General features: G+C 41.5%; 1 protein-coding gene across 1 annotated transcript in view; it reads right to left on the minus strand.

The window, feature by feature from the left end:
* Positions 1–9,082, minus strand: part of SCARA5 (scavenger receptor class A member 5) — a 121,130-nt gene extending 112,048 nt beyond the window's left edge. The window contains exon 1 of the mRNA XM_032216433.1: positions 8,684–9,082. The gene's annotated coding sequence lies outside the window, so the exon portion shown is untranslated. The remainder of the gene's footprint in view (positions 1–8,683) is intronic.
* Positions 9,083–13,101: the final 4,019 nt, after the last annotated feature.

Below are 13,101 nucleotides of genomic sequence, written 5' to 3' on the forward strand. Positions count from 1 at the left end.
GGATAGCCATTTGTCTGGAATGGTATAGGATTTCCTGCCTAGGCAGGAGGTTGGACTAGAAGACCTCCAAGGTCATTCCAACTCTGCTATTGTATTGTATAGAGAGAGAAAATGTAATTAATATTTTCATCCTTATCATTCTCCTTTCCCCATTTCTTTCTTTGATTAATGGCATTTCATACTTTAAGTTAGTTATAATACACTCTCACATCAGATTGCTCCCATCATCATATTATAGAAGACATTGCTGCAAGACAGCCAAACCGATAGGTCTGTTCAAATCAATATTTAATTCGGCTCATTTTTCAAAATCTCACATAAACCTCCCTAACTTTAATCTCTATCAGAAGTTCCATTATTCCCCATTATTACCATGCTGGATGAGAATCATGGGACTTGAATTCTGGAAGGTACAAGATTAGAGAAATCCCTAAGAAGGCTCAAATTCAATTTACTACCAAAACAAAAAAAGCAACCTTGCTTTGCAGTTTGTTTATAAACAGTTGTATCAAAATTGTTTGTGTGTTCTGTTTTGCTAAATTGGGAGAGCACACTATGTGCCATGGATAACAAAACAGCACAAATGAAATCTTGACGTAGTCAGCCCCAAACAGCCTTCTCTAAAGGACTTTATCAATGCATACTGGCTCACCAAGTGGTTAACTCAGCTAAGCTGAGCTTCACCATTGATGAAATGTTTAGAGCAGTGGTATCAAACTCAAGGCTTGCAGGCCAGATCTGGCCTGCGGGATGCTTATATCTGGCCCACCGAGCCACTCTGGAAACAGTGAGGGACTGGCCTGTGGTGCCTCTGCCAGAGAAAATGACCTCCTGAGCTCTGTTTTCAGCTGTGATAGCCTCGTGCAACCCTCTGCCAGTGAAAACGGCGTTTGAGAACTCCATTTTTGCTGGCAGAGGGTTGCAGGAGGCCGTCACAGCCAAAAACGGAGCTCGGAAACCCATTTTCTCTGATGCTGACAGTTGTGCTGACTACACCCATCCTGGTCATGCCCCCCTCTCCGCCTGCCGAGGTCAAACACAACCCTGATGCGGCCCTCAATGAAATCGAGTTTGACAGCCCTGGTTTAGAAATGTTGAGAACTGCCAAACCACGATCAAACCATCTGGCTAAGTCTGAAATCAGCACAAAAAGGTCATCTTTTCCTAATCCTGGGGATGAGAATAGAGGGAGGAACTCCTTCTGCAAAACTAGAGTCAGAGTTATGAAAGGTCAGCCATTCCAGAATTTTAAAAGGAGGGAGGCTGTTATCTTCCCACAGAAGTGGTGTTTATTTATTTTCTCACACTTAACATGCTTTTGAACCCCTTTTGAACTTGGGTCTTCAACCTGGCTTGTTCAGCTTTTCAGCCAACAAGTCCAGTGTCTCAACTGTTGATCCACCACACTGGCCTCAACCCATCTATAATAGTTGAAAATTGATGGCCTAGATTCCCATTCTATGGAGGTAGAAGATCCATGAAAACTGTGATAAAGCCTGAAAGTTTTAATAAAAATAAGAACTTCCCAATCTAGAGGAAGTGAACAAAATCCTGATGCTTCCTATGGCTGTGCCAGAGTCCTGCTCTCTCTTTTTTTTCCCCGTTTGCCATGCCCATATGAGCTCTCGGTCTTATCCCCAACACCATGGACAAGACTAATCTCATAAGTGCAAAGAATGAATCCCACAAATGTTAAATGCTAGCCATGCCTAGTTTCTGAGATGTCTTTTCTTTTCTCCTGTTATTGTTGAAAAAAGAAAATGCAAGATCAGATGGACTTTTTAGTCTCACCCATTAACAAAATTCTTGAGTTTGGAGATTTAACATTTTGACATATGGGATTTGGCACAAGGAGTTAATGTTGATCAGTTTGTCAGCTGGTCCAGCTGGCAACATTTTATAAAGAGCTGCCAAATCTGTCTCTTGCACCTTTCCTCTTGTTTTATTCCATAGCCACTTTGCTACTTTTCTTTAATCCTAGCTTTCTTTTAATTTAAGCCCATATTCAGATCTGACAATCTGGAGGCTAATTGATGATAATTTACCTTTACTGTTCTGTTCTGTTGCCTCTTTACTTCTTGCTAAAAAGAGGGGTGGGGGAGACTCAGATTCTTTTCCTTTGCTACCCCAATTATGGAAAACCTGTGCCTAGCCCTGGGTGGTAATTGTGAACCTCTTTGGTTAATTTAGTTTAGTTTAGTTGGTAGTTCGGTGTACTATGCAAATCCAGAACGGTGAGTCAAATTAATTGTGCTGTGCAAATGCATCCAGAGCCTGTCACTTTGATCAAGGGTAAGAGAGCAGGCACTGCAAAAACCACACACTTCAAATTTCAAATCACATGGAAGACTTCTGGGATACTTATTATGCTTTGCCTGATGGATGTTTAATGTACTTATCCAGATTACTTCAGAGGTTTAATGCAGCATGGACTATACGTCCCTGCCACTTGTCTGCTAATGGGAACTCTGCCACATTCCCTGAAGATGTTGAATGTGCTTTAATGTCACTCATGCCTATTATGTGCTCTACTACGATCTTGAAATTGCATGTAGTGTGACGTCCCAAAGGTGCTTTTTCAAAAAAGGAAACTGGACTTTGTTTTTCCTTGAAGACATTTCGCTTCTTGGATGAGACTGGATGACTGAGAATCTCCACAGACATGCAGGGCGAAGATCTGCCTTTACAAGCAGGATTTGGTGACTTATGCTAAATATTCAGTCAGGGAGTCAAGCTATTCTAGAGAGTCAAGCTATTCTCCAAAGCACTGAAGGTAGGACAAGAAGCAATGGGTGGAAATTAATCAAGGAGAGAAGCAACTTAGAACTAAGAAGAAATTTCCTGACAGTTAGAACAATTAATTAATGGAACAACTTGCCTCCAGAAGTTGTGAATGCCCCAACACTGGAAGTTTTTAAGAAGATGTTGGATAACCATTCGTCGATGACCATCGCGCAGGAACCATATATGCTATGCACATGTGTGGAAGCGCCAAAAGCTTAAAGAACAGGTAAGGAGTGCAGGCGGGCAGTTGGGCCTTCCGGAACACCGTACTGGAACGGTACTCTGTGCTCTAGGCAGGATCCGGTACGCCCATACCAGGGCGTATCGCCTGCAACCCACCACTAGTCCAATGGTTTGTCTCCATAGAGGTCAGTTCCATATAACTTGCCACTATGGTAAAAGGAACATCAAGCTTATTTAAATACAGTATACAGATAGTCCTTGAGTTATGACCATTTGTTTAACGACCACTCAAACATATGATAGCGCTGAAGAAAAGTGAGTTACTACCAGTCCTCATACTTACAACTGTTCCGGTGTCTCTATGGACACATAATCAAAATTCTGGCTCCCAGCACCCTAAGGGATTGGAGCACCTTAGGTCACATGATCACTTGTGATCATTTGTGAGCTTCCCACAGGGTGTCCAACAAAGCAAAGTCAATAGGAGACGCCATATTCGCTTATGGTGATTTGCTTCACAACTGCAGCAAAAAAAATTTGCATAATCAGGTAGGACTCACTTAATAGCTGCATCGCTTAGATCAGTGGCCTCCAACCTTGGCAACTTAAGACCTGTGGACTTCAATTCCCAGAGTTCCTCGGCCAGCTTTTCTGGCTGAGGAACTCTGGGAGTTGAAGTCCACAAGTCTTAAAGTTGTCAAGGTTGGAGACCACTGGCTTAGATGACCAACCGAGATCATCAGTGGTGAAGATACCAAGTAGGGGTAAAGCTACCAATTAAGCCATCTAGCCCTTGGGTGAGTAAATTGCTATTCTTACAGCCACCAGTGGTCTGATGGTTTTTGTGATCCATGAAGTGAGATTACTGAAAATTGTCTAAAAGACTGCCAGACATGTTAAGGTGGAAATCCTAAAACAGACCTAACGAATAAGGTAAAATGCAACTGAAGTTAAACTGCAGCTGAGCACTAGATAGTAAAGAAAGATCAAGAAACACTCAAACTCTTTGCTGACATTTTGTACACATCTGGATCTTTGTAGCCCTACAAAATCAAAAGAAAATAACAAAGGAGCACTATCTTATCTATCTACCTATCTACCTACCTATCTTCTACCTGCCATCTACCAACCTATCTATTTATATCTCAGCCATGTTCTATCTTTACCTGGCATGGCTATTCTCCCCACCCTCTAAAGATTAGAGGGTGATGATTGATTGTGGAGTTGTTCATGAATACATTCCTTTCCAGTTGTTTAGACCACGAGTCTCCAAACTTTAAGATTTATGAACTTCAACTCTCGGAGTTCCCCATGGTTGGCTAAGGGATTTTGGAAGTTGAAGAAATTTCCTGAGAGTTAGAACATTTAATCAATGGAACAACTTGCCTCCAGAAGTTGCGAATGCTCCAACACTGGAAGTTTTTAAGAAGATGTTGGATAACCATTCGTCTGAAGTGGTGCAGGGTTTCCTGCTTAAGCAGGGGGTTGGACTAGAAGACCTCCAAGGCCCCTTCCAACTCTGTTATTCTACTTTATTCCTCCTTAGTTTTGAAGGTAGGATCACCCAGGTTAAAGATATTATTTTTCCATAAGTCCACCAGTTTGGCCTCGTCACCATTTCTTTTTTTTTTTAAGCTTCTTATGAGGAATCTCAAAGAGACACCTTCATGGAAAACTGTGTTTTATATTTATATTTACTCCACCATTTCTTTCATCTGCAATACAATGAGGTCATTTCAATGTAGAAGACATAATGTTTTTCTTGTTAACCTTTCCATTTCTTCCCAAATTCAAAGAGAATATCAGCTGTGAGAATGCCAGGTATGTCTCAGATAGCAGAGAGCTTCTATTAGCAGATAGCACTGAACCTGGGTATCCAATGCAGTGGTGAGTTCCGGATTCTGTTCCAACCGGTATGGTTGGAATGGCCCCGGAGTCACCCATATGCACGCACGCAGCACTCCCATTCATTGTAAGGTCAAATTACGCTTCCATAAGACTCCACAATGCTCCAGTTGCTCGACGGAGCATTGCCCGGACGTCATATATGCCATGCACATGTGCGGAAGCACCAAAAGCTTAAAGAACAGGTAAGGAGTATGGGCAGGCAGGTGGGCCCTCCAGAGCACCGTACCAGAATGGTACCCTGTGCTCTAGGCAGGATCCGGTATGCCCATACCAGGGCGTACCGCCTGCAACCCACCACTAGTCCAATGGTTTGTCTCCATAGAGGTCAGTTCCATATAACTTGCCACTATGGTAAAAGGAACATCAAGCTTATTTAAATACAGTATACAGATAGTCCTTGAGTTATGACCATTTGTTTAACGACCACTCAAACATATGATGGCGCTGAAGAAAAGTGAGTTACTACCAGTCCTCATACTTACAACTGTTCCGGTGTCTCTATGGACACATAATCAAAATTCTGGCTCCCAGCACCCTAAAGGATTGCAGCACTTTAGGTCACATGATCATTTGTGATCATTTGTGAGCTTCCCAGAGGGTATCCAACAAAGCAAAGTCAATAGGAGAAGCCGTATTCGCTTGTGGTGATTTGCTTCACAACTGCAGCAAAAAAATTTTTGCATAATCAGGTAGGACTCACTTAATAGCTGCATCGCTTAGGTCAGTGGTCTCCAACCTTGGCAACTTTAAGACCTGTGGACTTCAACTCTGGGAGTTGAAATCCACAGGTCTTAAAGTTGCCAAGGTTGGGGACCACTGGCTTAGATGACCAACCGCAATCATCAGTGGTGAAGCTACCAAGTAGGGGTGAAGCTACTAATTAAGCCATCTAGCCCTTGGGTGAGTAAATTGCTATTCTTACAGCCACCAGTGGTCTGATGGTTTTTGTGATCCATGAAGTGAGATTACTGAAAATTGTCTATAAGACTGCCAGACATGTTAAGGTGGAAATCCTAAAACAGACCTAACGAATAAGGTAAAATGCAACTGAAGTTAAACTGCAAAATTCCAGCTGAGCACTAGATAGTAAAGAAAGATCAAGAAACACTGAAACTCTTTGCTGACATTTTGTACACACCTGGATCTTTGTAGCCCTACAAAATCAAAAGAAAATAACAAAGGAGCACTATCTTATCTACCTACCTATCTACCTCCCTATCTTCTACCTGCCATCTACCAACCTATCTATTTATATCTCAGCCATGTTCTATCTTTACTTGTCATGGCTATTCTCCCCACCCAAGATTAGAGGGTGATGATTGATTGTGGAGTTGTTCATGAATACATTCCTTTCCAGTTGTTTAGACCATGAGTCTCCAAACTTTAAGATTTATGAACTTCAACTCTCGGAGTTCCCCATGGTTGGCTAAGGGATTTTGGAAGTTGAAGTTCACAAGTCTTAAAGTTGTTAAGTTTGGAAAACCCTGATTTGGATCAATGTTAGCTGAGTAACCATTGTACATTAAGCCATAACTAAACGCACCACATTATGATTAAACATTATGTGGATTGTCAGCCAATGTCAGTTATTTTTTGCTTAACGTACTTATAAGGCCAATTCTTTTAGTTTGCAAAACATAGTGTGGTCTAGTATTCTGTATAAACATTACCCAGCATTGGTCGTACCCCTAACCCTAACACTTGATAGCCTTCTGGAAGAGCCTGAAGTCATGGCTTTGACATCTAGCCTAGGGATCAGAGAGTAATGCAGAGCCCATAAAACGGCTCTACTCTCCTTGAAAGGCTTTGCTCTCCCACTGATTATATTTTATGCCTTCGATTGTTTGTTTTTAATGTTTGTATTGTTTGTGCGGCTGTTTTATTTTTTGATATTTTTGAGGGGGGGTACTATTTATATTTTAATTGTAAGCCACCCAAAGTCACAAATGTGAGATGGGCAGCTATATAAATCGAATAAACAGACAAACAAATAAACATTTCTGCCCATCCAACCCAATCTGGCATGAAGAGCACGCTGTGGGTATCTCTGGCTAGGAAGTGCCAGCTGGTGGGCCGAGAAGATCCCACCTTTTCTTGCATGGCCTATTGGGATTGCTATTGCTATGACACCCATCCTTTAAAACATCGTTCCCCCTGAGAATTAGATTGGACCTGACCTTGTTGGCTTTCATAAGGTTTTGAAAACTTCAATTAATGGCAAACTTGGAACCCTGAGATTGGTTAAAAGTCCATGTCCTGGTTGTGTGGATGATAGGCTAGATTACTATATGACCAACTGCTGTGCACTTTATTTTTATTTTCTATTTTTCTATTGTGCATTTTATTTATTGTACAGTGCTGCTAGCTGCCTAAAGTCACTTAAGTGAGATCAGCAGCTTTATAAATCAAATCAAATGAATAACATTAGGCCATTATAGTATATGTAACAAACTACAGTTAAACTATGGTTTCTTAACATAAGCGAAGATTCTTCTGTCTGATTTGATCCAGAATGACATCTTTCCATTTTTAGTCCATACCAGAAGGTGTGTTCCAAATACCGTAGGTGGATGACAGAAATAATCTCATAAATTATTGAAAGTCTAATTATTTAATATTTGCATTCTAAAAATATTACAATTGTTGTGAACATAGTCATATCCTTCTGAGCTTCTTGTCATGATGGAATCCAGATTCTCTAACAAATTGCTGGATGGAGTTTACATTTTTTTCTTTAAAAAAGCAATATTAATATTTGAAACACCAGTCCATCCGAGTATGTTCTTAGACCTACAATCCCTTTATATCTAATTTCTCCCCTCTCAGCTGGTCTCCAGTTCCAGTTGTCAGCATCTCCATCACAATCAGACACTGTCATTTAATCTTCTTTGCAGCCCCATTTCTGCCCCATTGGAGATTTCTCTAGATGGATTGATGCTGTTGTAGCTAAGCAGTGATATTTACTTGATTTATATTGGGCTATATTCAAATTCCATCTGTTTTGTTTTGCATTGAGGGGGAAAAATGTCATTTCAAGAGGCAGAATATTTTTCTTCTTCTTTTTAAATTCACCATTCTCCAAGAATGAAGTTAAGCTCTGTTCATACGTCCCGCTTGTGAAGATTATTAAAACGGACCAGAGATTGATTGGAAAGGGAGGGCATAATTAAGGATAGTTAGACAGCGTACCTAGGTAGAGGACACACACTGTAATAATGTAGTAACGTGCCTACTTTCTTCCTACTTCAGCCCTGTACATATGAAGTTAGGCACTGTTATTCCCACTTCACAGATAGGAAATAATAACTGGGGGGGGGGGCACTGGAGGAGAGACAATTCAGAGCGATGCTGGAAATAAGTGGCTAAGGGCTTTTCTCCACAGCTGATCTGAAAGGCTCATATTTTTTCTTCAACTGACAGAAAAATACATTGGCATGATTTTTGCTGTTGTTCTGCCTACTGGTATCCTACTTTCACTGCCTCTGTTTTCAATCAACGCAAATCACCTGGTTTTGAAACAATGAAAAAAAGCCTTGCAAAATTTATATAATTTGGGGGTGGCATTAAGATAAAATGATAAGGATGAGATAAGCATATCTCATTCAGAAATTGGGATGAGCTCAAGGCCAAGATCCAACTCATGAGAACAACAGAGAAAAATATTACCTGGCCCAGAACATCTTCGTGGAATGATTATGCACAAGAAGGGAAAGACCTTAGTAAAACATCCTTCTGCCTCCCCAACCAAACCACAATATCATTACCACTTCAGTCCATTCCATAACAAGATGTAAGGTATGCTACTCACCTGGGGGAGGATTGTTTGGCAGCTCAGGCACTTGAGTCCTTGATTCCTCTTAGTTTCTGCCACACAACATGGTGAAGGAGAGGAAAGAAAAACAGAGTGTTTCTCTTGTCAGGTTCTTCCAACCCAGAAGAAAGGAAGAAAGCCAGCTAGCCATATATAGCAGCCCCTTCCATAGTCAATTGGAGGTGAAGGGGAGGTGCTGTTGAGTTGTCTGCAGACCTCCCCACCCTTTGTGACAAAGGACTTCAGATGCTTTCTCAGAATCCAATCCTCAGCATCTCCAGCAAAGCTGGTGACTGGGACACCCACCGCACATGGAGAGGCAACAAGAATGGGAAACAGAGCAAAAATATGCACTGCTAAACCAGATGCAGGTCCAAAGGCTGAAGTGTTGTTGTGCTTTGCAAAAAGTTCCAGTTGTTTGGAGTTTTAAAAAGTTTTTGGAAAGGTGGAACAGTTTGTGGCTGCAACGCCTGTGGAAATATGCACTCTCTGGTGGCCAAACTAAGGAAGGCAGCTAGAATTGTTTTTTTTTATTTTCAAAAGTTAGCTACAGATCCGTATTTGCAATCTGAAAGCTCCTGGGGAGCCATTGGCTTATCAAAGAATGCAGCCAGTGCCAACAAAACCTAGAAACAGAACACACAGTCTCTTTGTAAGGGATTTTGCTGATTTAAAAAAAAGGGCAGAGGAAGGGATGAAAAATGCTATCAATCTTTTCTACAGAATTTAGCAAAGTGACAGAAAATAATCAGAACGTGTATTTGCTTCTCACAAGGTGAAATCAAAGCGAAGAACATTTGCTTTATAGAATGCACCAGTGTAGAAGAAATAATACAAAGCCCATATCCCGTGCCAATGATCTCAAAGTATGTTGGCATAGTTAGTGCACAAACCCATGAGTAGGCTCAAATGAACTATAAACCACCAAGAATTGGATTTGCACAATATGCAAAGCTTGTCAGATCAAATTGCCCTGGTACTGATCAGTATAAAGCAGCCCTGATGTTTATCATAGGCAAAATCGCTATAATCTTTTTATGCGGACACAGAGTTTTGAAAGAGAATATTTCTCCTGGAAAATTTTCCAGTGAATCATGCACTTTATTTTACTTTATTTGCTCGTAGTGGAGATTCAACAACCTGCTGTTTTTCATATATTTTGAATTACCCAGATATGTGGATGTAATTCGAAAATGCCAAGGCAGCATGGCCATCAGTCTTCTCAGAATTGAAGTCTACACATCTTCAAGCTGCCAAGGTTGAGAAACATTGACCTAGGGTAGTGATGGCTAACCTTTTGCTCGTCGTGTGCTGAGAGTGCACATGCGCCCACACTCATAATGCAATGTGCATGCGACACCCCACACACCATGTCCCCTGCACATGCGCACACGCCCCCTCCCTGCGCTCCACCCCTATGCATGACCCCCTGCGCTCCCAATTTTGGGCCTAGTAGGCCTTCCTGCAGCCTCCTGGGACCAAAACAGGCTGGGGGCGGCACATGCACAGTAGAGCTGAGCTGGAGTGACAGCTCGCGTGCCCACAGAGAGGGCTTTGCATGCCACCTGTGGTACACGTGCCATAGGTTCACCATCACGGATCTGGAGAGTGCCATGATATGGGAAAATCTGACATAGACAGATAGGGTGGACTTCAGCTGTGTTTATCTCATCTCAGATTAGTTGAGTTCTGTAGTACTCCCTATTGAACCATACTGGGAAACAAGAGCTACTTTTTAATTTAATGCATAGGGATCTTTAATCACCAAATGAGATGTCAGAACCCATTGAAGTTTCCAGTTGAGGAGAATTGCCTTGAACTGAATTTTCAGTTCACAGATATTACAATAGTAAATAATTAGAGGGCCGTAACAATATAAGGCATAAAGCAAGGACATCTGTCACAGCAACCCTAATTCTGTTTTTGTAATATTTTAAGCTCTTCCTGAGAAGAGTCAGCTCTCATACAGGAGAGGTTTTGGGAGGGGGGGGTTTCCAATGAATTACATCCAAATTAGGGTTTCCAATGAATTACACCCAAATTCTTCATTATTTATTTAACATTATGCCAGTAATAACTAGCAGCTGATAGACAACCAGGAGTCCCAGTAGAAAATATATGCTATAATTTGCACAATTTTCAAACAAATGTTAAAAAACTTTTGCTTACTTTGATTTTCACATCTATACCTGTCCACTGACGTATGAGCATCTTGGGAGGTGCGTTCATTTATTTTATAATTTCCACTTTCATTCTGTGCAAGCAGAAACAGTTATAATTAATTGAACCTGCCAGTTTCTGCTATACTCTTTGCTACTAAGGATTAGGAGCTTGTATTTGTATTTTTGTATTTTATTGGTTTTGTATGCCGCCCACTCCTGAAGGACTCCCGGCGGCTTCCAATAAACAAGGGAATAGACAAATAGACAAACAACAATTTAAAATACACAACATTCATAGTTACCGTGGGGCTGGCTATTTCAACAGTCCCCCAGCCTGCCGGAGCAGCCAGATCTTAGTGGCTTTGCGGAAGGCCGGGAGAGTAGTAAGAGTGGCTTTGCAGAAGGCCGGGAGAGTAGCTTCAGCACAATGTCTTCTGCTTCCTTTTAAAGGAGCCTTTTCATTGTAATTTGAATACCCCTACTATTGGGGAGGACTTGTCCATGTAGGTTAATTGAAGCTAGTGAAGGCCAACTTCAGCAGTGAGATGTCAGGTATTTTCAACGTGTATTTTAACAGAATTGTGCAACTCTGAATGTACTCTCTCCCTTACAGCTTTAATCTAAAGAGAACTAGGGACAGTCCAGTCAGATGCTTTCTCAAATTTCATTCTTGCTTTCGTATTATGGATTTATCTGCCCATTGCCTTGCAGGTCTTCTTCACATTCCTCAAGGTTACTCTCACAGTCCATTACATATAGCAGTAATGATCATAATAGAATAATAGAGTTGGAAGGGACCTTGGAGGTCTTCTAGTCCAACCCCCTGCTCAAGCAGGAGACCGACCTATACACCATTTCAAATGGTTGTCCAATCTCTTCTTCAAAATCACCAGTGTTGGAGCACTCACAATGTCTGGTGGGAAGCAGTTCCACTGGTTTATTGTTCTCAATGTCAGGAAATTTCTCTTTGGTTCTAGGTTGCTACTCTCCTTGATGAGTTTCCATCTATCATTTCTTGCCTTGCCTTCTGGTGCTCTGAAAAATAGTTCCCACCCCCCTGTCTTTGTGGCAGCCCCTCAAATATCAGAACATTGCTTTCATGTCACCCTCAGATAGTGGTGGGATTCAAATAATTTAACAACCGGTTCTCTGCCCTAATGACCAGCTGGGTAGGCGTGGATCAGTGGTCATGACCTGGTGGGTGTGGCCAATGCAACATCACTTATGTCGATGGGCATTTCACCTTAGTTGTTACGATGTAATAAGGGTTAACCGGAGAGGCAGTTTCTGTAAAGCAGGGCAATAAAGATTAGGCTAGATTGCTTCCTTCCTGCCTTCCTTACAGGATTAGCTCTTTAAAGTGGGAAAAAACCAAATGAGATTTCTTCCAACAACCGGTTCTCCGAACTGCTTAGAAAGTTAACAACCGGTTCTCCCGAATAGGTGCGAGCTGGCTGAATCCCATCACTGCCCTTAGACCTTCTGTTCATTAAACCAGACAATTTCTGCAACCGTTCTTCGTGTGTTTTAGCTCCAGTCCCCTAATCATATTCTTGTCTCTTCTGCTTCCAGAGAAAATCCAAAGAGTTGGTTGTGTTGTTACAGTTTGAATTCCGGAGTTGTGGCTTTGGTTTTATTTTGAGCTATATATACCTTGAGCCAATCTTCTATGAACTCATGTCTTCCATTTATGTTGAACAGGAATTATCCTCTAAGACTTCTGGATGGCCCCAATGTAGGAAACAACGTCACTTTTCCTTGAGAAACAGGTATGAAGGTATTTGTATGTGAAAGGGGGATTTTCCTGTTTAAAAAATCATATTAAAAATCATTTTGTGCATCCATCTTAAGCCATTATGCGTGATCAACAGCACTTATTTATTTCAATAGTCAGGGTTACAGAAATATATTTTTAACCGTGTCTAGCATCTCAGGACAGTCTGTTTTCTTCCTGGTCTTTGGGGTGTTCTTTCATTGGCAAGAAATTTTATGTGTCCTCATTGCTGTCCTCCCACATTTTCCCTCTACAATTCCTGAACTGAGCTGGCTCTTCCCTCTGCAGTTTTTCTTTGAAGTCCAGCTGTCTGGCTATGTGGACAAAGAGAGGTTGTCAAAGAAAACAGAAGTCATCTTCTCGCTTTACTCTTCTGCAATCCAACATGCAGCAGCACCACAGACCTTTGAAGAAGGACGAAGCAACATTGTGAAGTCTGTGTTTAGCTGTCTATGCAAATATCAGAAATGGTAGTTCTA

Source organism: Thamnophis elegans, chromosome 4 (genome assembly GCF_009769535.1).
Source record: "Thamnophis elegans isolate rThaEle1 chromosome 4, rThaEle1.pri, whole genome shotgun sequence".
Classification (NCBI taxonomy): Eukaryota; Metazoa; Chordata; class Lepidosauria; order Squamata; family Colubridae; genus Thamnophis; species Thamnophis elegans.